General features: G+C 43.8%; 1 protein-coding gene across 1 annotated transcript in view; it reads left to right on the top strand.

Moving 5' to 3' along the window:
* The first annotated feature begins 12,390 nt into the window (after nt 1-12,390).
* ANKRD1 (ankyrin repeat domain 1) overlaps nt 12,391-24,685 on the top strand; it is a 29,291-nt gene continuing 16,996 nt past the window's right edge. Inside the window, exon 1 of the mRNA XM_058028974.1 lies at nt 12,391-12,661. The gene's annotated coding sequence lies outside the window, so the exon portion shown is untranslated. The remainder of the gene's footprint in view (nt 12,662-24,685) is intronic.

The raw sequence follows: 24,685 nt of genomic DNA, 5'->3' as shown, positions 1-24,685 counted from the left end.
CACTGGTATAAATTATTTCTGTGACAGGAGGCACATGGAGCAATTTCTGTGTGGTTTGTGTGTAATTACTGCCAGCTGCAGTGCTGAAGGGTTAGGTCACTGTGAATGTAGGTAGAGATCTTACCTTTATGATGATGGATTACCAAAAGATACTTCAGAGAATTTTTTCTCAAGCTGCTTACAAAATAAGTTCAGTATTTGTTGAGACCAAGGAGAGCTTGTCTCCAGGAAAAGTTTTCTGTGACCAAAAACGATTGTGTTTAGGGCTGGTCAGAGACATCAATCATCATGGTGAAGTGTTTTGGGAGAGGAGTCTTTAAAGTGGACCATATTTGAGCAGGATGAGAATAATTTTGGATGCAGAAGTAGATTTTCATGAAGAAGCTAGCAGAATCAATCTGCATGTCCTTTAGCCAACTTGAATGAAAAATCCTGTAGAAAACTTGTTAGGATAATGATTTTCATTTTCCAACACTGCAAGATGTTGCAGGTGATGATGCAGTAATCACTGAGCAATAAACACATTCAGAAACAGCATCACTTAAAATTACTTCATTGTTCCAATTGCTGATTTGCAAATGGAAAATACTCCCAGTACTGTTATAAACAAACTCAGTGGCAGGCTGTGCAGAAGGTTTCTTCTTTGCCACTTGCCAACTTTACAGCCCTACAGGAAGAGAGATTGACTAATCCACTGTAAAGTGCACCACAATTACCTGTGACAAACATAAAACTTTACTTTATTTATGAGTGTTGTGGTTTAACCTCAGCCAGCAACCAAGAACCACTCAGCTGCTTACTCATCCCCAACCCTTCCAGTGGGACAGGGAGGAGTTGGAGAAAGGTAAAACCCATGGGTTGAGAACAGTTTAATAACAGAAAGAAATTAAATAATAATATAAGGAAAATTCTTTATTTAGGGTGAGGGTTGCTGAGCAACAACCAAACCCTCAGTGTGTGATTCACATTGTTCTCATTCTAAAGACAAAACACAGCACTCTACCAGCTACTAAGAAGAAAATTAACTCTATCCCAGCTGAAACCAGGACAATTAAACACTTTTTAATTAACTGTTGCATGTGGTACCTTACTGACCATCTGCATGCAAACATGACATGAATAAAATTAAAAAAAAACAAAGTCTGAAAGACATTTACCTTGTATTTCTAGAGAAAGAGTTCACATTAATAAAAAACCTTAATAGCTGGTGGCCATCAAGTTATTTTCTTCACAGACTTCTAAAAGTGAAAGGGACTTTTTATTTTAAGAATTCTGCAGTTTGGAAGAAGTGGAAGATTTGAGTTCTTCGTTGTGGTTTGTTTTTTTTAAATTATTGTTATTTTTCAATTTAATGGCAGGTTTATCTTAAGTTCAGTTAAAAATAAATCCTTGAATGTATTTACAATTGAAGTTGATTTCAAGTTGGCAGTGAAATGCCTTGTAAAATCTGTCAGAAACTTGCCAATAGAACATGAACATGAAAAAAAAGGTTTTTTCCCTATCTTGAGTTAAATTTTTGGTTATCAGGCTTAATTCAGCAATCTGCCAGGCTCATTTCAGAGGACCTAATTCAGCAACAAGTGCCTGTCTACCCAATGTGGTTCTATAAAAGAAATCTTCAAAAACCCAAATATTCATTGACAACTGAGACTATTAGCTATTGTTCTGAATAAAAATGTGCATATTTTGAATTACTTCCAACTTACAAACAAATCAGGAAAAATTTTACAATCTTATTTTACCGACTGTGAAAAATATATATTTCCATATAATCTTGGATTTTCATGTGTTTGAAAGATTTTTTTAAATAGAAAATATAAAACAATGTCTTAGCTACAGACAGGTGTGGGTAGAAGTGATCCCTGTGTGGTGGCATTTAATGGAGCAGCAGGATCTCCTCTCCTGCTGTGCTCTTGTGATGCTACAAGGCAGCACTGGACCTCTGCAGGGGCTGTGTGAGCAAACTCATAATGAGCCAGAACTTCCTAACCAAACAATTCCTGCCTCAGCAGGGCCAGAGCATAACAGGCAAGCATAAGGCAGTGTAGTGGAGGATTAAGGCAGTGATAGGATCCTCCAGTGATGCTTATTGTCATGGTGTATAAGATATACGTGTATTCTATCCCCATCTGTCAGAGGTGGGGCAGTTCTCTGCTGTTCGTTCAGCAGGTTTCTTTATCTCTTCCACAGCCAATCCTCTCTCCAGGAGATCTCGTCTGTCCATGGGTCATTAATTATTAATTATCTTCTGTTCATGGCTAGTGAGTGTCCCTGCATGGCTGGACATGGCATGGGGAGATGCTCCACCCAGGGGAGGAGCCAAGCATTCCTGCCTGGATACAATCTGAGGTTTGGAACACCACTGCAGCCTTTGCCCCCTGCATGCCCAGAGGAGCAGCTTTCTGCTCCCCTGCATTGCCAGAGGGAGCCTAGGCCCATCTCCAGCAGCCCTGGAGCTGCAGAGGAAAACTCCCCCCTTGTGCAGGATCCCTGCTCCAGCAGAGCCACAGCTGGCACTGCAGGAGGGCTGAGCCCCCATGGGATGGGGCTGGGACACCACCCTGACACACAGGGAGCCAGGGCATACTCTGACTCTGGCAGTGTTGTTTTGTATTACTTAATCTTTTAATTTCTGGTTTTGTTTTCTTCCCTAATAAAGAACTGCTATTCCTACTCTGATGTCTTTGCCTGAGAGACCCTTAATTTCAAAATTATAATAATTCAGAGGGAGGGGGTGTACATTTTCCATTTCAGGGGAGGCTCCTGCCTTCCTTAAGCAGACATCTCCCTTTTCAAACCAAGACACTTATACACAGACTTTTAAGCAAAACTGCAGCAAATGAGGACAGCTGGGCCTCCTTGCTTCTGTGAAAGACTTATTTTTGTGTGTGTTCAGCCATGGGCTGAGTAGCAGGAGATGTACAAACTGTGCTCAGTTATCAAGGAAATAAATGACCAAAGGAAAGGGCAAACACAAAAAATCAGAACTCACCAACATGGTGACGGCTACTCAGAGAATGAAACACTGCAGCAAACTTCAGCTTAAAAATATTAGTATTTTTGTACTCCCACCCTCTCAAGGGTTTGTTCTTATTTTCTATGTTTTACTACATATGTTAGGAACATGGGAAACGATTTATTTAACAAACATTGAGATTAGTGAACAAGGAAAGCTGCATGGAGATGCTGTATTTTAAGGACAAGAAAATTCTGTGCCAAAACCTCCACAAATACTAAGGCAGAACAACTTCTCCATCTCCAAACCTGGTTCTGGAGCCTGTAGAGAGTTAAATACCTTGGCTAACAGCTCACCCAGCTGCTTCTTCACTCCTCCTCCCACCCCAAAACAGGATGGGAGAGGAGAACAGGAAAGGCTAAAGTGAGAAAAACTCATGGATTGAGACAAAAAGAGTTCAATGGCTGTAAAAACCACCCCTGAACAATAACAACCAAACTAAACCAGAACCCCCAGCTGATGCCAAGGCAATCCCTGATCACCTCCCATTATCAGACTGGCGCCAAGCCAGGCTGTGAGTAATGGCTGCTTTGGAAAATTGGTAATGTCTGTTTTTTTAAGAAGTGACTTGGTTTGAAGGTGTGGCAGTAGAGGGGTTGTTTTGGTACTTCATTGATCTTTTTTCCTCCTACCGTGAAAGGAAAATTATTTCTTGTTGTAGAACAAGATAAATAGTCTTACCTTTGGTTTTCTTATTTTAATGATACAGAAAATTTTTTTTTTACTAATTCACAAATCTGAGAAACTGCAAATATTTTCTTCATTTATTTGTAGCAGCAATTTTTTTTTTTTTTTTGCTATTTAAGCAAGTCTTTGTATTTGGGAGAAGAATCAGACTAGGGTTATTTTTTAAGAGTAGAAAATGATTGGAGCACTAACTGTAAGGTAGAGTTTTAGGGTACAGACTGGTTAAACCGTAGCAGTAACAATTGGATTAATACACATACCATCTTCTAGCTCCAAGCTCAATTCAGACTCTAATAGTGCTCAGTTGTCTAAAAAGAGCAAATGCCAACATGTATGCTCACCATATAATATATACATAATGCCAATTATATACTGACAATTATATAATTATATATATATTATATCCTATATATAATTTTCTATATTCTATGTATAATATAGATAATATATGTATTATATAGAATACCTTATATATTCAATATTCTATATTAATATATAATGTCAATTATAGACTTACATACAACTAATTGCCCAATAACTTCCAGGTTGAGAAGACCTTCCATTTCCTCTAGACAGTCCAAGTAGTGCTCAGTGAGAATGTTTCCCTAGGGTTGTGTTGTTGTTATCCTTATAGGGTTTTTTTACTCTGTCATTTAAAGTGTACACCTAATAGGGACATTGACATTATCCCATGTTAATACACTTTGGCAGTGGTACATTTCATGTCTTTATCTGAAAAAAAACAAGCAAGAGAATGGATGTCTGGTTTCTTAATGTTCTACTAGGAACAAGACAGTGTTCTGCTGTGTCAGAGTTATGCCAAAAAGTGAACGTTATTTCTAGGGTTCAGAAAATCAACACAGCTAACTTGAAATTGAGCTTATGTCTTTTTGAACCGGGTTCTGAGATTTCATTTATTTTCTCTCCAACCTCATTTGAAGAAATGCAACTGAAACATGGCTCTGGTAAAGGCATTTTGCAACACTTCAAAAGAATAAATTCCTGCTGGCATGTGATTTGCTGAAAACACGTGCTAAAGCCACGAAGCCATCCGCATCTGCTGAAGTTTTAAATGTATGCTTACAAGCCAGAGTGCTTCACAAAATCCATGTGGCCTTTGTGCTCTGCTGCTCTGACAAATGGAGAACATAATCAAATAAATGATGGAAGAGGAAGTTTTGGCTTTTTTTTTTTTTTTTTTTTTTTTACTGCCTCCTTTCTATTGTGACTGAGAAGAGAAGCTGATATCTCCCTGCTCTACCCCCCAGCAGCTGGGAGAAATGTCAAAAGGGTGATAAGACACTTACCTGTTGTGTGCCACAATGACTCAACCCAGACTACTGCAAGACAAGAACTGTGAAAAGAAAAAAAAACAAAAAAAAAACAAAAAAAAAAAAACAACAACAAAAAAACCCACACAATTTTATACACATAACACTTATTTTTCATATTGTTATGTTTGGGTTGAAAATTAGGTAAATGGAGTTCATCCATACAAATTCTTCATGCTTTCTCTATCTCATTAACTCCATAGCCTAGGCAAATGAGAAATGCTTGTAAAATTGCTGTATTTTATGTGCAGGCTAGAGACTGGAAATGCATGGAACAGAATGTTCAAGAAACTGTATTGTTCTTGTTCAGTGTCATTAGTGGCCATATAGTTTGATTCTTATGAGTTAATGACACATAATAACAAAGGTTATTTTCAAAACTTACTGCAGATCTTTTGATCAGCTCGTTTCTGTGGGAGATAACCAGATTTATTGAGATAATGCAGCAGATGTTATTCAGGGAATGACTATCAAATTGAACCAATATCTGTAAAATAATCTATTTTCTAAATGCAAGTTGCATTCTCTACAAGTTTTTCTTCACAGCACAGCCACTTTGCAAAACTCTGCCTTTCTATTTTGCAATTCCTTGACTCTGCAAAGAACCATCTGAACTTTACTTGACTCCATCACCCTTCCAAACACTCATTTTTTTCTGAATGTGGGTCTTGTTCTTTTATGAGTGCCACAGAAAATTAATTGAGGGGTCTTCTATTAATTGCAGCTCTTTTTCTGTCCTACACCATGAATTCAAATGCATTTCAGATCCAAACTGAATAGGAAGAGGCTTTTTGTGTTAATACCTTGCCTGGTCTGGAAGGGACTCCTTTCTGACTATCAGCACCAACGGTAGGATTTTTTTCTAGCTCTGTGTGTCAATACTGAGGTCACATGGGGCTAAAATCCAACAGGAGGTGCATGACTCCTTTATTTAAACACAAGCACACTAAAATTACACCTCAATTCCTCTACAAATCTGCAGAGGTCAGGGCTCCTCACACTGCTTGTAAAGTCAGTGCTTGTGGCAGAGGGGCCTCCATTCTCTTTCCATCATATCAACTACAGAAATACAGATTATACTACTTTCATAGGCCTTCTCAGTAACTGAATATATATTTCTAAAGAAAAGCAGGCACAGGAATCTCCACCACAACACTTCAACATGATTTCAAATGCATCCCCTCCTTTACCTTTTTCTCTACAAACACTTCTTGAAATTAACAGATACTTTTGTGTGATTAAGTCCAGTTAGGTGGAAGAAATACCTGAATACATCAGAGGATATTTTAAAAATGGCAAACCCATCTTTTTCCCTGCATAGCTATTGGTCATTGAAACATTGGCAAGATATGTCTCAACTCAAAAAAATAGTAATAGAGTCAGGAATGTATTGCAGCACATTGCTGTTGTCATTGTCCCATGGATTTGAAGATAACTCCTTTCCTGCTGACCTTTTCAGCTTTAATATCAAGGTTGGGAGCACTTTGAAGTGCTGATTTTCCCTCTCACACTGTGTGACAGCAGACATCCTGTGCCTTATATCCCTTAAGGATTAACCAGTGTAAACCAAGCCTGTCCCAGCACAGCCGTGAAGAGAACCTCACATGGCACGGATGACAGCAGCTGGGAAGGTTCAACAGAATAAATCTTAAAGCTTAATCTTTCAAGAATAGGGCTCAGGAAGCTGGCAGGCCCTACAGAAGTTTGGGCTTCCACATCTCAGGTGCTTTTGTGTTCCTCCTAGACATATGTGTCTGGCTATGTCTGCTGAGTTCAGCTTACAGGTCTTGCAATTAACACCTTCTAGTGGAGAAATACCACCTCTTCAAAGAGGTGATTCTCTCTAGGAAACTGGTGTTTCAATGACAGCAAGAGCCTGGAAAAAACCCAGCGTTTACGTTTGTCCCCTGCTGCCAAAAGGACAGGGCAAGTGAATAAGCAACCATGTTTTAGATCTTTGATATTTTGGGGGAAAAATTTTAAAAAATATAGAGTATTTTTTCTGTGGGTGAAATGTTGGGAGGTCCTAAAACATTGGGAGATCCTAAAAATGGGTTCATTTTTCTGTGGGTGAAATATTGGGAGATCCTAAAATACTCTCCTCTCTATTATATTTGTGTCCTCCCCAGACAATGGAAGGAAGGAATGATGAATCTGATTCCATGTTCTCAGAAGGTTAATTAATAATTTTATGATATTAATATTAAAGAATACTATACTATATTATATTAAAGAATACAGAAAGGATACTTACTCAATGCCAAAAAGATAATAATGAAAACTCCTGACTCTCTCCAGAGTCTTGACACAGCTTGGCACTGGTTGGCCGAAGAGTCAAAACTCACAGCAGAATCCAATGAAACAATCACCTGTGGGTAAACAATCTCCAAACACATTCCAAAGGAGCAAAACACAGGAGAAACAAATCAGATGATGATTGTTTTCCTTTTTCTCTGAGGCTTCTCAGCTTTCCAGGAGAAAAATCCTGGATGAAGGGATTATTCAGAAAATGTGAATGTGACACCTCTGCAAGGAAGGAAAAACTCAGTGGGCATAATTTTATCAAGTGAATCATATCTCTGTTAATGCAAGGTGCCCACTAAGCTGCTCTATCCAGCTAGCAAGGTCTGGTTTCTTCCTGTCAAGCAGGACTGCAGCACATGGAGCTGCTGCTCTGGAAGGTAAATGTTGAAAATAACACATCCTCCTCCCTAATCCTCCACCCCCACTTAACTTTTTTTGTCTGAATGCTCTGGACTGTCCATTTGATCAGTGGGGCAGCTGGCATGGCTGTGCCCTCTCCCTGCCCCTCCATGGCAGGGAATGTTGAGAGACAGAGTGAAGCTGTGCCAGCCCTGTGCAGCAGCAGCCAAGGCTGATGTGTTATCTGCTCCTTCCAGCTCCCAGGGCAAAGCACAGCACTGAGGGATGCTCTGGGAGCATGAACCCTTCCTGATATGAGTAGAAAAGCTGCTAAGTTTTTTAAAAGGTTGCAGAGTTCACAGGTTGGGCTAGTTGCTGCCAGGGTGGAGTTCTAACTGTTTATTGTTGTAATCACCTGTCGTTTTCGTTAACCACCTGTCCTTGATGGTTCAGAATTCCCCCCTTTTGTCGAGTGGCACCCTGCTGCTTCCTGGAGGATGGCACCCAGGACGGTGAAGAGAAGGGGACATCGGGGGACATGACATCGAAAATGACATCGAAACCGGCATGCAACAGGAGAAGCCCCTCACCAAACGTAGCCAAAACCCCCTATAAACAGCGAGCCAACACAAAATTGACAAATCAAAGTGATGTGAGGAACAGAATCTAGTTTCCGTTACGACCCTTTTTACTCCTCACCCTAACCTAAAAGATGTCAGCTAGAGGACAGAGGACCTCAAATGTTAAAGTGAAAAGTTGGGGAATGTCTTTGTACTCTCGTGAGGACGGAGCCTCCAGCTCCGCTCACAGACCAGTGGACGAAGCTGCACTCTTCCTCCTCCTCCGAGTCACTCCTGGGAGCAGTGGCAGCGTGAGCCCGGACCCGTCGGTTCTACTCAGCCGAGCTGATCACTTTTAATAAAGGCATTAAAAGGAGAGAGGTCTCCTGCCCGTGTTTATTTCACAGCTCAGCTAGACCCACTGCACCGGGGGAGCAGAAGCATCTCCTCTGTGACCAGGTGTCTCTGAGATATTTTAAATATGGCACATTTGTTTCTCTAATGAGCAACTACAGGGCTTGTTTAGATATGCAGGGCAATTGATGGGTGCAAACAGGAGCTAGAAATGAAACTCAAGAATATGTGAAGCATTGCTTCCCAAGCAAAATATGAATGCTGGACACAGGCAATTAAGCACTCCCTGTGTTTTCTGGATAAATATGCAAATTTGACATTCAAATCAGACTTCTAAAAAAAAAATTTCACCCAAGTTAAAGCACTAAGAACATAAGCAGTCCAAAGCTTAAGTCTTTTTGCTCCAACTTTAATTGCTTGCCATAATTTCTGTTAAGGGCAAGGCACTTTAGTAGGTTATCATTCTGTTCCTCCCAACTGTTTCAAAAGTCAAGTGTGGTTTCCCCTGACACATCACATAGTGGATGGAATTTTTAGATGGAGAATTTACAGCAGAGTAGCATGCAGGGAATTCATTAAAGCTGGGAGAAGGAAGTCACTGCAAGAAGGTGACAGTATTGTTTGCATAATAGGTTTGCCTGTTGCAAACTAAGACTAGCTACAGAGCTGCCTTAATAAATTACATTTTTTGGTAGTTAAAGAGAAGTATTTAGCAGGTTCTGGAAGAAAGACAACCAAGTAGTCGATCATATAAAGTAGACAAAAAAAAATGTTATGGGATAAGCTGTTAAAATGTGTTTATACAGATATACACTGCTGTTGAATGCAGATTTACAGGACAAAGGACTCTAATGACCTCTAATTCAGGGGTCAAAAAAGGCTTTTGGGAAGAGGGAATTTGATGTGCCACTCCTCCCTCACACGATTCTGCTGCAGACAGGGTCCCAATCTGGAGTTAGCATTTTTTTGTGGGGATCTAAGTTTCTGCCTCTTTCAGTACAGTTTGTTCCATTATTTGTGACTTCAGTACTCTGCCCTAAAATGAGATTTTATAATATCATATTTTAAGGCCACAGATTATTAACACCACTGAACAAAAGGCATCATAATCCTCCACAACCCTTTAACTCTGCTTCAGAATGATTTTAAGGGCTCAAATCAAACTGTGGGGCAATTAGCTCTTGGAGTTGACCACAGGGAAAGATCTGTGTTGCAATTCCAAAGTAACTTTTTTAACCTTTTGGTAATGGACACAATCTTTTCTGAGCAGCCTGTTTTAGTGGAATGGGTAAAGGGGCTGGAATTAGATGATCTTTAAGGTCCCTTCCCATAATTCTGTGATTCTATGAAGTGAAAATAATTGCAGAATATTCTTTTCCAATTTAAAGTGGAAAAGAACCAGAAGAGTTGATGCTACCTGAGGAAACCAAGGTGTCCTGCTCTGTAGGTGAAAGAAGGTGGCAGGGAGGGAAAGAGAGCACAGTGAAAAAAAAGAGCAGACTATGTCCACTGCACCTCTGGATGGTATGGAATAGAGACTCCACCTTATTGTGAAGTGTCTGACCCAGGGACTAATGAAGTTAATCTTTCATTGGGCGGGTGAGGTAGGTCAGACTCAAAACCCTCCTTGGCTGAGTTAAGCTCCCTTTGGTGTGAAGGAGCTGCAAAGCAAGTTCAGCCTAGGACGTCACTAGAGAGCAGAAGAAACCTGAAGGAAAGAGCAGAAAGGCATTAGCATAGCAGCAAATTTCTTTTTGTACATTTTGTGGGTCCCTCTGTCACACACATGCGATGGAAAGGTCCGATGGACATTGCAGTACCGAACTCTGCCGCGCTGGTGCTGCTGCCCATGGGCTCCCCAGCGCTGTTGATCCATCCCAGGCACACATTACGTCTCTCCTTTGTTTTCTGCCAGATTTTATCAGTCTCAGAAAACGGACAGTACCCTTACTGAATGCCTTGAATCCCAAATCTATTTGACAGTCACTGCAGGCTTGATGTGCAGCGGTCTTTGTTAAGGAAAGCACAATATTTACATAAACAGGTTGACCTTTTAAACCTCATTTTGTCAGGAGGAGCTGAAGGGGAGGAGATAAGGGGAGAGAAAGGGGCAGAGGAGCCTTTGCTACCTGTTGCTGTAAGAGAAATCATATCCTGAGGCAAAGAGACCTTTCGTTTATATGACTGCATAAAGAATCGTATCTATATCTACATATTTAACAACCACTACACTTGAAATGTACACTGAATTATTCTCTTTACAAACCATATAATCCTTCCTTCACTCCTTTTCTTACATCCTCGCTAAAGAAAAAATAATCAATAAAGCCCCAAGTAGCGTAAATCATTGCTAAGATCAGCTCACTCCACGATTCTTTAGCATAAGAATGATTAGATATGCTGACAGGAACAAACCAATGCGATGCCAGAGGAATCCTGGGTTCCTGCGGTTTCCGACTTTTCCCCAGCAGATTCTGGAAACCTCAACCTGCCAGGCTGGCAAACAGACACGAAAGCTTCACACTGGTGCTTATAGAGACAATAGAAAGAAGACAAAAAGCTTCTTAATAAAAACCCAGAATTGCCATCTCATTTAAAGACCGCACAGAGCGCAGCAGACGAGTGCTGCTGTAACTCTCCATATTGCCTGGAACATACATCACATAATCTCATGGTTACTGCGCTCATTGATCCTGCTGAGCGTGAGCTGCACCCATCCCCTGCTGCCCTGCAGGGATGCCAGAGCTCTGTGCACGCTTTCCTGACACGGACTGCCTTTTACTTTACCCGTGCTCAGCTCTCAGCCCCACTATACCCAGGGAAAAGCATTTTTATTAGCCATGAACGCATGTCTGTTCACAGCAGAAAAGGGACCAGGAGAGGGGAGTACATACATCAAGCTCCATAAATGCTGGACCCCACACACCTCAAAATTCCGCACGCATTCCGGAGCCACTATGTGAGGAAAAAGGTGTTTTTTCCAACGAGCCAGGTCATTATTTCCATACCGAGAGCCCGGAAGCATCGAGAAGCGGCGGAAATGGAAAGGAGATGCTCCGCTTACCCGGGGCAGGAGAGGGACTCGGGTGATGAGCGGGGGAATTTCCGCCCATCCCCTCTCCCCGCAGCAGGGTCGCTCCCAAAATCCGCTTCCCTGCTCGGGGACCTCCACATCCCTTCCGAGCGAGAGCGGCGCCGGGCGGGCAGCAAGGCTGCGGAAAATACGAAATAAAAAGATGAGAAACAAACGGCTGGCCGAGGGTGGGGGGCAGGTATGCTCTTACCCGGTCGGGATCGCCGCCATGGCTCGCTGGATTGCGGGCGCAGGAGGAGGAGGAAGAGGAGGAGGAGAGGCTGGTGCTGCCCCCGAGCCGAGCGCTGTCCCCGCCGTGCCCCGGGAGCTGCCCCCGTGCCGAGCCCCGCCCCCGCAGTGCCCCGGGAGCTGCCCCCGGCTCCCCCCAGCTCGGTCCTCGGTCCCAGCTCCCCGCGCCCCCTCCGCCCCGAGGGGAGCGTCCCTCCCCGGCCGCGGCTGCCGGGATGAGCCCCCGGCCCTGTCCAACATTCCCGGCTGGTTCCAGCCTCTCGATCCTCGGTGCGGTCTTGTCTGGGTTCCACCTGCGTGGGCAAAGCCCCTCTCCTCCTACCTGCGGCTGAGATCCCACAATTTGTTATTCTTTCCTCGAGAATCTCTTCCATCACCACCAAAAAAAAAAAAAAAAAAAAAAAAACAAAAACAAAAAAAAAACCCAACCCCACACATCTACCCCAGCGAATCCCATCCCTCTTCGCAAGTCCTCTTGCTATTCGGGTTTGCTTCCCTCTCTCCTCCTCCTTCTCCCCTCCCTCTTTCTCCCGTTTCTGGTTTGGAGCCTCTCTCTGCCCTACACACACACACAGACAGGCACGCACGGTGTAAATGGGTTGTCACACACGCAGAACCGCTGCTGGTTCCCAAAGTGCCCCCAGCGTGCTCAGCCCTCCTCTAGCCTGAAGCCGCAGATCATGGACTATATGCTTGGAGCCGGGATGCGTTTTATTCACAGCCGCTTCGCCTCCTGCAATTTCACCCGGTGAGTAGGTTTGATTTCGCGTTCAGGTGGCGCGCTTCCAGCAAAAACAGCAGGGAGAAATAAAAAGAAAAAATAAATTAAGAAAAGTTTTGCTTCCCCTTGTTCCCCAACGGGCGGGCTCCACTTTCTAAACTCGAAGGAATTAGGAAGCAGCAGTTTTCTGCTCACGTTCATTCCCAGTCACCGCGCTCGGCGCTGATTGCAGCGCGCACCGCAGCACCACTTCCAGAGTCACCGTTCCGCTGCTTATTCATCACATTTTATTCATGTTTCCATCAAGCACGGTACCTGCTCCATTCCCCGGTTAACCCCTGCAGACGTGGGCGCTGGGAGGGCTCAGTGTGTCGAGGGAAGGAAAGGACGGGATTGCTGCTGGCTGAGACAGCCGGGAGCATCCTTGGGAATGTCTGGGAACCTGCGGGGGGAGATCAGCTGGACAAGTTCATTGCTGTCCCTCTTCCCCTGAAGAACTTGCACAGGATTGGGGGTGGGGAAGGATTCTCCAGAAGGGATAGGAAAGGATTTCCAGATCTCCAGCCCTGTCGCATGTGCTGGGAGGGGGCAGTGGCCAGGCAGGGGGGGCCGGGCAGCAGTGGGGTCGGCGGCCGGGGCTCCTGTCCTGCTGCTGCCAGGGCTTCTGTCCAGCCTCTGCAGCCGCTCGCTCCTCTCTCTTTCCTCATTTCTTAATCCCATTGCACCTTATTTCATTTATCACTATTTTCTGGCATACCTGTATTTTTTGCTGGCCAAAAATTGGCTCCTGAGGAGCGCAGAGAAATGTACGCCCACCTATATGTACCTGAAGTATAGGTGGTAGAGCTTTTGAATCAAGTAAGGGCTACATTGAAAGAAAAAGAGAGAACAAGCAAGGGAAAGAAACACATTACATTAAAAAAAAAAGGACAAGTGCCCTCAGAGTGCTATTTGTGGTTGATACTTCCAGGATTTCAGTGTCTCTAATTAGTGGCAAAGATCCTCCCACGGTCAATAGCAGAAGGCAGGGAGGAAACATGCTATGTCTGGGCTCCGTGTAACTCTGTCATTTGGGTGCAGGATAAGTGTGTGCGTGTGTGTCTGTGTGTGAGCAGTCATGTCTCCAAAGGAGAACCTGCAGAGATCACCAGGAAGGTGCTCGAGGCTTGCAGGCAGGTAGGGATGCCAGGGAGAAATAACAAGATCTGAATTTATTGCCTGGTGGCAGGCAGAAGAAGGGAAAGACCAATTCAATGCTAGAGTGTGCTCCCCCCTTGTTCTTCCCTCCACCCTCCTCTCCCCGCCCTGCTGCCTCCCGCTTCGGCCGCCAGATTGCTGGCTGCTGTCTGGAATGGAGTAGTGAAAAAGCCCTTCAAGCATGGGATCCAAAATTCACCCTTCCTCCAGCACCTCTCTTCTTCCACCATGCCTACTTATCTCCTTCCAGCTCAGCATCCTTCTCCAGGAGACTCCAGCAGGTTTTTCCCATTCCTGCTGACTTGCACCTCTATCCCCACCTCCTCTTCCTGCCCCGGACCTTTCCATAACTGAGGCGATGAACCAAATCCCAGACATTTTCCCTGAATTCCCCGCCTCTGGCGCTGCTGCTGCCGGGATCCTCCCGCACCAGGCTGCTCAGGAAAGTTTCCGTGCAGTCATATCCCCTTCCCTCCCTAGGTAGGGAGTGTATTTCAAAAGCTCTACCTGATTTTTAATCTTCCCCCCTCCACCCCCCTAAACCTTTAATAAAGAAAGAAAACCCCAAAACAACCCAGCAAGTCCTGAGGGATTTCTGTTATAATGGGAATAGCTCAGCCAGTGAGCATCGCCGTGCCGTGCTGCTTAAATGTTACCGCTCTGCAGAAGAGATTTATGTGCCCATCAGCGGAATATTTCCCGGGTTTAAGAGCGCTCGATTTTCCCTTTGCTGACGGGGATGGGAGACAGTAAGGCACAGCATGAGGGCAGTGGAGTTGTTTGGCTCGCAGGCACTGTTACGGGTGGCAATAAAACGGTGTCTGGGCAGCAAAAGTGACACAGGTTGGACCGGGTGGCATTTCTGTACTCCGCAGAAGGCGAGGGGATGCAGATCAACCCCTTTGCATACAGCATCAAATAAATCAATGCAATTAACATGAGCTTAATGGACGATTGCAACAAGCGAGAGTCAGGCGTGGTAAACAGAGAATATTCCCACTCCCCTTGACTTCCAGCATTCAGCACCCCCAGCCCAGGGATATCTCCTTCTCACACGGGGCTGGATGACTCAGAAAAAAACCAGGAATAATGGACAGCAGCCTGGAGGATTTTGCTTTGCCATAGTTGCTTTTTGTACAGTACCTTGGCGGTGTTGAAATACCTCCCGAGCCCCGCGGCCCATTCCTGATAGAACACTCCCAAACATCTCTCTTCCCTGCATTTAGATGCCCAGACTCCCTGCTTGCCCGTGTCTGGCTTCACTGCCAATGATTACTCCATCTCCCCTGAAGCTGCGTGGAGCTACCAAAAATGCCATGCAGGATGCAAGTTTGTATGTAGCCCATCTTCCCATTTCTGCCACAGCCTCACCCTCCAGCCTCTGGCAAGAGACTGAATTTCCTTGTTGCTTGTTAAGCTCCACCCTACATGTGCCCCCCTGAAAGATGGCAGAAGGGCAGACTTCACAGCAGAGAATGATTTCTTTTGAAGGCAATGGCTTAGCAAGAGCCCTACAGCATTAAAGGGAGACCCTCAAACTTACTTCAGGAGCTAATATAAATCCTGATAAATCCAAGGATATGTTTAATATATATTTTCTCTAAGAAAACAACTCTAAAACCATCTATTCCTTGTTACCAGTGCTGGTAAGCTGAGGCATTTTCTCAAAGGGTAGGTGGAAGATCACAGGGATATTTACTGCTTCAATAAAAGGAATTTTATTACAAGCTGTTCTTTCCTTTTTGTTCTCCATTCAGCATAAATGGCAATGTCACCTTATGCATTCACAATTAATTTCTGGAAAATAGGTATCTTATTTTATAGCCTTGACACAGACACATTGCATTGGCATGAAGAAAACAGATGCATGGGATAAAACAAAGCCAGTTTGCAGCACTGGTCTCTTACAGTTACTGAGTTTAGTTGGAGCTCACTCCCACAGAGCTGCCTTCAGAGATAGCAGCATGAGGAGATCTCCACCCTGGAAGTGCACATGCTCTTCCTCCACAACACTGGCTGGCCAAGCACTGAAATGCAGGTCCACAACTCCCATATCTGAGACTTGCCAGGAGGGCTGGCATGTGGGCAGAGGAGATGTAGCTGGTGAGAGAAGAAAGTATATGAAAAGAGGCTGTATTTTATTTGCTGAGAAGGAGGAGTGAGGAGAAGGCAGCCAGGTCTTGCTTCATGAGACCCCCTGCTCCCAGAGGGAAACTTGCTGCTTACACCAAATGTCAACAACCTGTGGCTGCCATCCCACTCTGCTTCAGACTCTGAACCTCCCTTGCAACACATCAGCCTGGAATAAGCATCCCTATAAACAAGGACACTCTCAGATGGTCACACTGGGTTAGACATTAAATGTGTCTATATGTCTAAGTCATCAACAGAAGAGAGAACAAAAGACAGAAAATGAGGAGGAGGGAAAGATTGCTGCACAAGTAGATGGCTACTAAAGGGTCCAGCCCAATTCTCCTTTGAGAGAAGTGCATCTCTCATTACCATGTTTACATCAGTACATGCAGTACCCCAGCTCATCTTTTGCCTCTTTAGAATCCATGTTAGCAGCTAAATCTGTGCACACAGGGCATTAAGCTGCTGCCAGACAAAGGCAGGGTGTTTCAGGGCAGGATTCAGCCACACCTGCCAGGGTGCCCACAGAGCCACACTCCTCACAGGGCAGCATCAAAGGGATGAGTCTAGACTGCCCTGCCCCAGGGTATGTGCAACCTTGCCAAGGCCGTGCCAGACTGTTTAATCCTATTAAAGCATAAGCTGGAAGTACACAATACTCATTAGAAGAGAATAGCTTGCTTTGTTCCTGAGCTCTACAGCAGCAGACACTGTGGGATAACCCACCAATATTGACCTCTGCAGCCAGGGCTTGCCATCCACAGCTCCTGCCAGCTCTCACAGCCCTGCTCTTTGCTCCCATATGAAAGCACAGATTTAGGATCCCTACTCCAGAGCCATAGCACACATTTTCAAAGGGAAATGGCAAATATTAGGGTCCAGCTAATCCTTTGGGTGCTGCTTTAGTCACGCAGGGTCCATACAAAGCCACAGCTAGATGTCATTGTCCCCACACTGCCCTTCTCACTGAAAAAGTACCAGGTGGACAAAATATTAGCTGATTGTACAAGTCAGCAGGGAAATCTTTTAGGAATAGTAATTAGTTAGCAAAAAGTTTAAAAATATCTAGGTAGATGGGCTGTGCAAACTCATCCAAGTCTCTTAATGCATGGAAGGGGCATGGAAGGAATTCAATAGCATGTGGAGCTTGTCTGCAGCACCCAGCTTAAGTACAAGATTCAAGATTTCCAATGGTTTTAGCTGTTTCCAACATTTGATTTAATCTGTTAAGCTTCTGAAATGTGAAGTAGTTTTTCCCTTCCAAAACTGTTTCTTTTTAAGACACTTGTGCTGCAGTGCAGCACACACTGTTGATTACATATCACCTTACTAAGCAAGTGATGACATCAGCCTTGTTACTTTTATTCATTCCACCTATGGTGGGCTGAAGCAATTCCTTCCAGTCTTGTGCCATTTGGAAAGGCAGAGCTGTTTGTATCCAGGTAACAGTGCTGGCACACAGAGCTGGCTGCAGGTGTGTGCCCAGGGACTCATCTCCCCCAAGGAAGAGCAAACCCTCCTGAAGCAGTGACACACCTGACCCTACAGAAGCCAATACATTTGTCTGCCACATTCCCTAGAGAAGCCTGGAGGGGGTGTCCAGGTACTGGGCAGCTTTGAGGGTACAGAGAGCTGTGCAACAACCCCTCCACCCAAAAAAACCACAAACCAAGAAAACATCCAAAGAGGAAAAGAAGCAGAACAGCAGCAAGGGGAAGACATGATCCCATGCATGTAACCAAGAGTTAAATGGCTTTCATTCCTTCATGCACATTTCCCATTCTGTTTCTATGCATGTCCAAGTACTAGAGCATTGCCTTCTTGTCTTCTGATAACAGAAAGTCCACCCCACAGTAAAAACCACAAAACCTGTTACTTAAAGGAACTACCAGCTGATCCTGCTTCCCTGCCCCTCAATCCATGGAGCAGTCATTCTTCCCTTCCCCTTGGTGCTTGCCTCAGGTAAATCTCTATCAGGTCTTCAGGCAGGGTATTAAATTCTCTCTGTTGCTGCAGAATCACCACAGATTTTTCCATGCTCTCTGCATCCACTAACAGTTTATATAAAGCAGAAATTCCTCACTCTCTTTACCCAATACATTTTTTAAAGTGATATCTAAAAATTTCATGAATAGAATTTTTTTACAATAAAAAACAAAACAAAAAAAATTCACAACCCTCCTTTCACATAGCCAGCTGTGAGTGGTTTGGTTTCTTTTCAGAGCCTATGTAGTCAGTTATTTCTTAAGCAGGTGCTTTCCATGCTCTCCAAGGCAGCATTCATCCTATCCCACGTATCCTGGCTGTTGCTATGGAAATCATTTCTCCGTAAGCTGATATGCCAATGCAGGTCTCATTGCTGCTCAGCAGAGAGGCTAAAGGTGTGCATGAGTCAAACTATTTGCTGTGCATTATTGCTCTGCAGCCTCGCTGCTGCCAAGCACAGGAAAGGAACAATTAGAGCCTGCACACAGGGTGTCTGTGAAAGGAGCTGGATAGTCCCAGGATGACTCTGGCTGTCACCTGCAGCCCAGCACCACTCAGTCACCCAGCTGGGCTGCCCTGGGTGCCACAGAACACAGGTACAGGAGGTACAAAACAATTCCTGGTGTTTTTAAGCACACCAGGGAGAAGATAAGTCAGCATGTGCCATCACAGGTACAAGGCAGACAGGGTACCAGGTATCCCTGCGGTCCCTCAGAAAGGTCAGTGATGAAATCAGGCTTTTGGCAAAGCCCTGCTGCTGGCTGCAGAGAGGCAGAGGCTGAAAAGTGCTGGAGATCCCTCTGACTCTGGTGAAGCAGCAAGACCAGAAGGGAAAAACCATTTACAAAAATCTAACTTTTTCACAGATGCTGTTTGGCAACTTGACTATAAACATGGTTTTTGAGATCCTGACTACCTATGAATAGGCATTAAGGCAGATATTGGAGTACTCCCAGTCAAAACACAGCTTGATGCCAGCAGGCACTTTACAGAAGCAACTGCTGGTCCCTCCCAAAGTAAGAGGAACAGAAGAACCTGCTGCCCCAGGACTCACCCCTGGCCAGGAGTGCAGACACAGCCCTCAGAGCAGGGGGCACGTGGGGGCAGCTGCAGAGCTCCCCTGTGCCCCACCCTGGCCAAACACCAGCTCTCCTCTGCATGTAGGAGGCTGGGAACACTTCAAGACAAGCATCCCACACCCCTTTTTTCCCCTCTCTTCCCTGGAATACTTGGCAATAACTTCCATAGATATATTACAACAAGTAGGAGGTGTCAGGGCAGTCCCCATGCCTCAGTGGTTTCTTAGTTCATCTCTTCTGCAGCCTGAGGGGAAGAACTGGGAGCAAAGAGGAAACAAGGGATGTCATGAACTCAGATTTACAGCAGGTTTTTAAGCAGGGAGAGGGCAGGGGTTTCTTTGGCAAATGTTCGATTGGCCACCTGAATAGTCAAGGTGTTTTCTTTCAAATTAGGAACTAAAAGGCTGTAGCAGCCAAAGGCAGAGCCATCAAAATAAGCAAACTTAGGATTTTTTTTCCTTCAACCTCCTGAAAAAAATTACTCCTCCAGAAGAGCAACAAGTGGTCCATCACACAAACCTCAGGTTTCTATTCACATCTTACCTCCTTTCTCACTGCTCCACAGGAAACAGGTGCTATACCCAACCTGGCCTCTGAATTATCTTCTATCCTAAACATTAGGGAACTCTTAAAAGCCAAGCACACAGCTTCAATTACAGAATCACAGAAGTTGCTGAAGTTTTTACACCACTTTTTTTTTTTTTTTTTTTTTTTTTGTCAGTCACCCTGGGGAAGGGCAGCTAGTTAAAGCACAGATTCCAAACACCCAAACAGAAGTATAAACTTCTACAAAACATCTCAGAACACAAAGACAATAATCTCAGAGCACAGCTCCTGTGGGGCACATTATAAATGACAATTAAACACAGTAAACAGACTGCAGCATATCAGTGTAAACAAAGCAAGCACATCTCCCTCAGCAGTAGCCCAAAACAAAGGTAGCACTTACCTCATTTCAGGGCTGAAAAGGAGCCTGCTGGCACCTAAAGCTGCTCCTCTCCTGCTTGCTTTCTCAGTGGAGATGCTCTGCTCTCCTCTGCTCTCTTATGAGCTACCTGCCAGAAGGTCAGCTGGTCCCTGGTCCTTAGGAGAAACACCTGGTTCAGCACAGATTGCTAACAGAGCACAGGGGTGGCTGGGATTTCAAACAAAGGATTTTAACAATCAGTTAATGATTCTTTATAAAGATTGTTGTAGTTTTAGCTATCTGTGAGCTGTAAGGGGCATTTTTCTGGTAAAAAACAGCTTACTTGATCAATGCCTCCTAATATTCCAGTAAACTCTTACACCTTTTATTGAAAATACAATGATAAGCACATATAAGTGTTTCCAATTGCTTTAAGAAGATATGGTATGAATGTGAATAAATTATGCTAAATCATACTATCATAGAGAGGTATCTTGTGATTTATAAGTTCCTACCTTATGTAAATTAATGCCCCACAATTCTGCAGCCTGTGGATAGCTTCCTTTTGTGTTGTGAACACACATACTATGCCTCAAAAGCTTCCAATTATGTGGGTGGGATTTGGAGAATACAAATGACATAAAAAACTAGAGGGGTTTATTTCAGGAACAGCTCAATATGATAGAATATAGTATCAAGATTAGAGGTTATGAATTAGAGATTCACTTTCACTGTCTTGTCAGAAAGGGTATAAAAGAAACACTGAAGGAATAGCAGAGATATAGAAAACTGCAAAGTGTACATATGCATTTAATACAGTTCATCGTTCCTCTTACTTTTACTGTAATGCATTTATGGTGAATCATGTTGTGATTGTGATTTTAAGAAATGTGATTTTGAATGATTTTTGGTATGATCTGTTTATGACATTCCTAGGTGCAGACACAATGCCACCATTAGAGGGACAGGGAAGGATTCTTCTCATGTACATGAAAGCCAAAACCTGTGTATTTAGATTCTGAACAAGTTCCTGAATTTGCTAATCATTAGGGTTATTTCTCCTTTCTCAGCTGCATAATTTCATGTAAACTGTTTATTTATTGGCAGCTCAGAGCATAAATATGAGCTAAAATTCTCCTTAAAATATTTGGTGCTATTCTGTAACAGATGTAAGTGAATTTAGAAATCCAGATCAATGAAGTGATAGATTGAATCCAATCGTTTTTTAGGATTGTTTTCTTCGACAAAACCCAAGTCAAACTCAGAGACAAGATTCTTGCAAATGTTAAAAAACATAACGTTTTTGGGGAATGCTTCATGATGAAGTGAAAGATTAGGTTAGTACATGTCAAGAGGGAGGATGCACAACAGAGAAAGGGGAAGAGGCATTACTGACTCAAAGTTCTGCTAACTTTTGGTTTTCCTGTAGGACAGACACTATTTTTCTGCTTTGCATAAGAAAAAGTTCTCTTAGCTATGGCAAAACTCCTCCAAAAAGGACTTTCACCCCTCATCTCTCTGTAAGAATTCCACCCTAATTTATGTGTGTGATGACAAAAGAAGACACAAAATACACATCGGTGCCAAATCCTAAAATTAAACTGCAGTGGAGAAGGAGGGTTTGTCAGCAGGATCCTGTCCATCACACTCTGGATGAGGCAGATCCCAAGACATCCCAAGCTCCCAGCTCTGATTAACTCCTGCAGGAGTGACTCAGCACCAGGCAAGGGATCCGAGGGCATCTCAGGGTGAGGCCAGTTACCTACAGGACAACAAATATTGCAGTGCTTCTTTAAACTGATTCTATATACATAAATATGGTGTAATAAATCTCATCCTCAGCACCCATCAGGCCAAATTTGGTGCTCTCTTGGCTGGGCATCATGCGACTTGGCTTCACTTGACCAGCAACACCCCCTGAGGGTCAGATATAGGGGGGATATTTTCATCTGACTAGACTGTTAGTGAAACCAAATACTATCCATCTTTCCCTGCCACTCCCCTTTGTTGCTGGATTTATTTTGTGGGAACAGTTGTCCTGTAAACAAGAAAGAACTCATCTGGTTGTTTCTGTCATTTCAAAAATAATCCCAGAACCTGTTAAAGGATGATAGCATCTAATGCAATGTGTCCTTCCACAGGAAAAGCACTGAGCTCTAATGTTTTTTTCTCTCACAAAGCAAAGAAAGCAAGTGATGTTTCCTTCTCTTCTGTCTGAGCCTTTGGCACTGAGTTCAAATCTCAGTCTGTCAAATCTAGATTTAGAGCTGGAAAAGACAGATAATCACATATGATTATCAGATGCACCAATTCTACTGATTCAGAATGGCAACATGCAACTTACCACTTCAAGAGGAAACCTCTGGTTATTTGGCTGCTGAACACAGTTGTTGTGCACACAACAGAATTTTTCCAGGTATTTTCCCTAAACCCAGCATATCCAGGATGTGTGTGAACAGGACATACAATCAGCTGTGTCACAGCAAAGTGCCCTGAAGGCATTGGAGCCCTCACGGAGCTGGTGCAGAGGGTCCTTACCAGCTCTGAGGTGTGCATTGTACTTTGGGTCACAGGCCAGCACTGCACCCCTACACACTGCAGGAGTTTCTCTGTGCTTTCCGTCCCCTCAGGCTGTTTGTGGCACCTCATTGTATCTGAACAAAAAGAAGATTTTCGTAAGATTGCAAGATTCTGGGGGTTGGAAAATTGATTGATTAATGGAAACACTATTTCAGGTTAATTCTACAGTGTAAATCAGTAGAAAGGCATGCTCTTCCCAGAAGAGTGACTCCAGATTCCTTGAAGCTCAGCTGGTTGGAGCGTGGTGCTAATAATGCCAAAGTCATGGTTCAATTCCTGTGTGGGCCATTCATGCAAGAGTTGGACTCAGTGATCCTTGTGGGTCCCTTCCAACCCAGAGTATTCAGGGATTCTGTGATTCTGAAGAAAGGTGTTTCAGAGCAGAAACTTCATGTTGGTCGGCAGCAGTTCATCAGCTTTGCTCATCAACAGAATAAATCCTCCTTGTGTTTCCCCCTGGTGATCCCCAATATCAGCACAAAAGGCAGTTTGCCTTTGGAAGCACAAACCTCTGGAATGGGATGCACATGTCCCTTGTCCTGCTGTAACCTGGAATGGAACCTGATTCAAATGTAATTCATAGACAGGGCTACTACAGTTACACTTTCCCTCTTACAGTGAGACGCAGTGGCAGCAACTCAGTTCTGGTATATGCACAATGTTAGAAAACAGTAACTTGATACAAGAAAGCATCAGCAGGGGTCTGAACTTACTGCTCAGCAACAGCAGTTTCTGGTCTGGGACTACAGCTCCAGATGATGGTGGGATGACACATCCCAGCCATAGTGGAGAATACACAATTGTCCCCATATGACATGAAAGGTGACACTGCCCACAGCACACAGTTTTAGCCATTAGACATTTGTTATGAATATCTAGCAGATGCAGCTGGGTATCATTTCTAGTGTGAAGGTCTTGCGGTCCCTGTGCAGACACAGTAGAAGGGGTAGCCAACAGCTGCTGAGCTTTAGTCCTCAACCAAAACCATGCAAACTTTTGACCCTACATGTTTTCCCTGGACTTGAGGGCTCCATGAACCTGCAGAGGCTGTGGAGGTGGTGTTGCACTTGCTGTGATCCAGAAGCTCCTTGCTTGTTTGTAGCTCCATGTTCAGCTCCTTGCTGAAGCTGAGTTGGTCCACTCCTGACTGGTGCTTCTGACAGTTACTTGGCTCCTCTTTTTCACAACTACTATGACTAATAAATACATCCTGTCATTTCTTAAAGCATACTATTACTTTAATCCCTTGTGCTGAAGCCATCTTAATGAGGGAGGAAGTTTGCTAAGATTAAAGAGAACTCTGCACTAGTTCAGCCCAGCAGAAATCTCACAGACAACTGTCCTTGCAAGATAGGAAGAGATGATTTTGGAAACTCATCTATGCTTAGAGCAAGAAGTGCCCTGTGAAACTTCAGAGGAGTTTTGTTTTCTCTCCTGTGAGCAGGACTGGTGTTACTAACTTGTTCTTGTCAGCTGAGATGTCTTGTGGTCAAGTTTTTGTGTTTAGTTGACTTAGGAAAACACTGTCCTGAAAGAGAAATGAAAAATCTTGGCACAAATTGTGCACTTCAGCATGGTGGTTTGTGGTAATTTCATTGCATCTAGGGATGATTTCCATAAGGATGATCTGCTTCATGTGACAGTTCCTGAAGAACCATCTCCCTGGCTGACAGTGCACAGCCAGCAGAGCAAACACAAGATAAATTTTCTGTGTGCTGGTCAAAGAGAGGGTGAAATTGTTGGTTTTCATCTTGAGAGAACTGAGGCAACCAGGGTCAAGCCCAGTACAATTATGGCAACAACCTTCTGCAAAGATACTGAAGGTAGCACCTATTTCATGTACTGGGTTTTCAAAAGGCAGACTAATCTATGATTTTGGGACTGCTCTTTTTAACTGATGGTGCTCCTACATCATAATGGAATAGGCCAAGGGCTTCTTCTCTAAACTTCTTTGTTTTGGACATATTAGCTTCACCCAACTGTGATTTAGCTGCTTGAAGGGAAAAGCTGATTATTGAGGAAGCTTCAAACTCATTTATGATATATGAGGAGACCATAGATTTTAGGCAATAGACTTCAACTCATGCAAGTTATGAACTGAAACCTATACTACCTGGAAAGAGAAACAAATATAACATTCTAAAATGCACAGGGAAAATTTGAATTATT

This window comes from Melospiza georgiana, chromosome 8, assembly GCF_028018845.1.
Source record: "Melospiza georgiana isolate bMelGeo1 chromosome 8, bMelGeo1.pri, whole genome shotgun sequence".
NCBI classification, from domain to species: Eukaryota; Metazoa; Chordata; class Aves; order Passeriformes; family Passerellidae; genus Melospiza; species Melospiza georgiana.
This window is presented reverse-complemented; position numbering and strand designations above follow the sequence as displayed.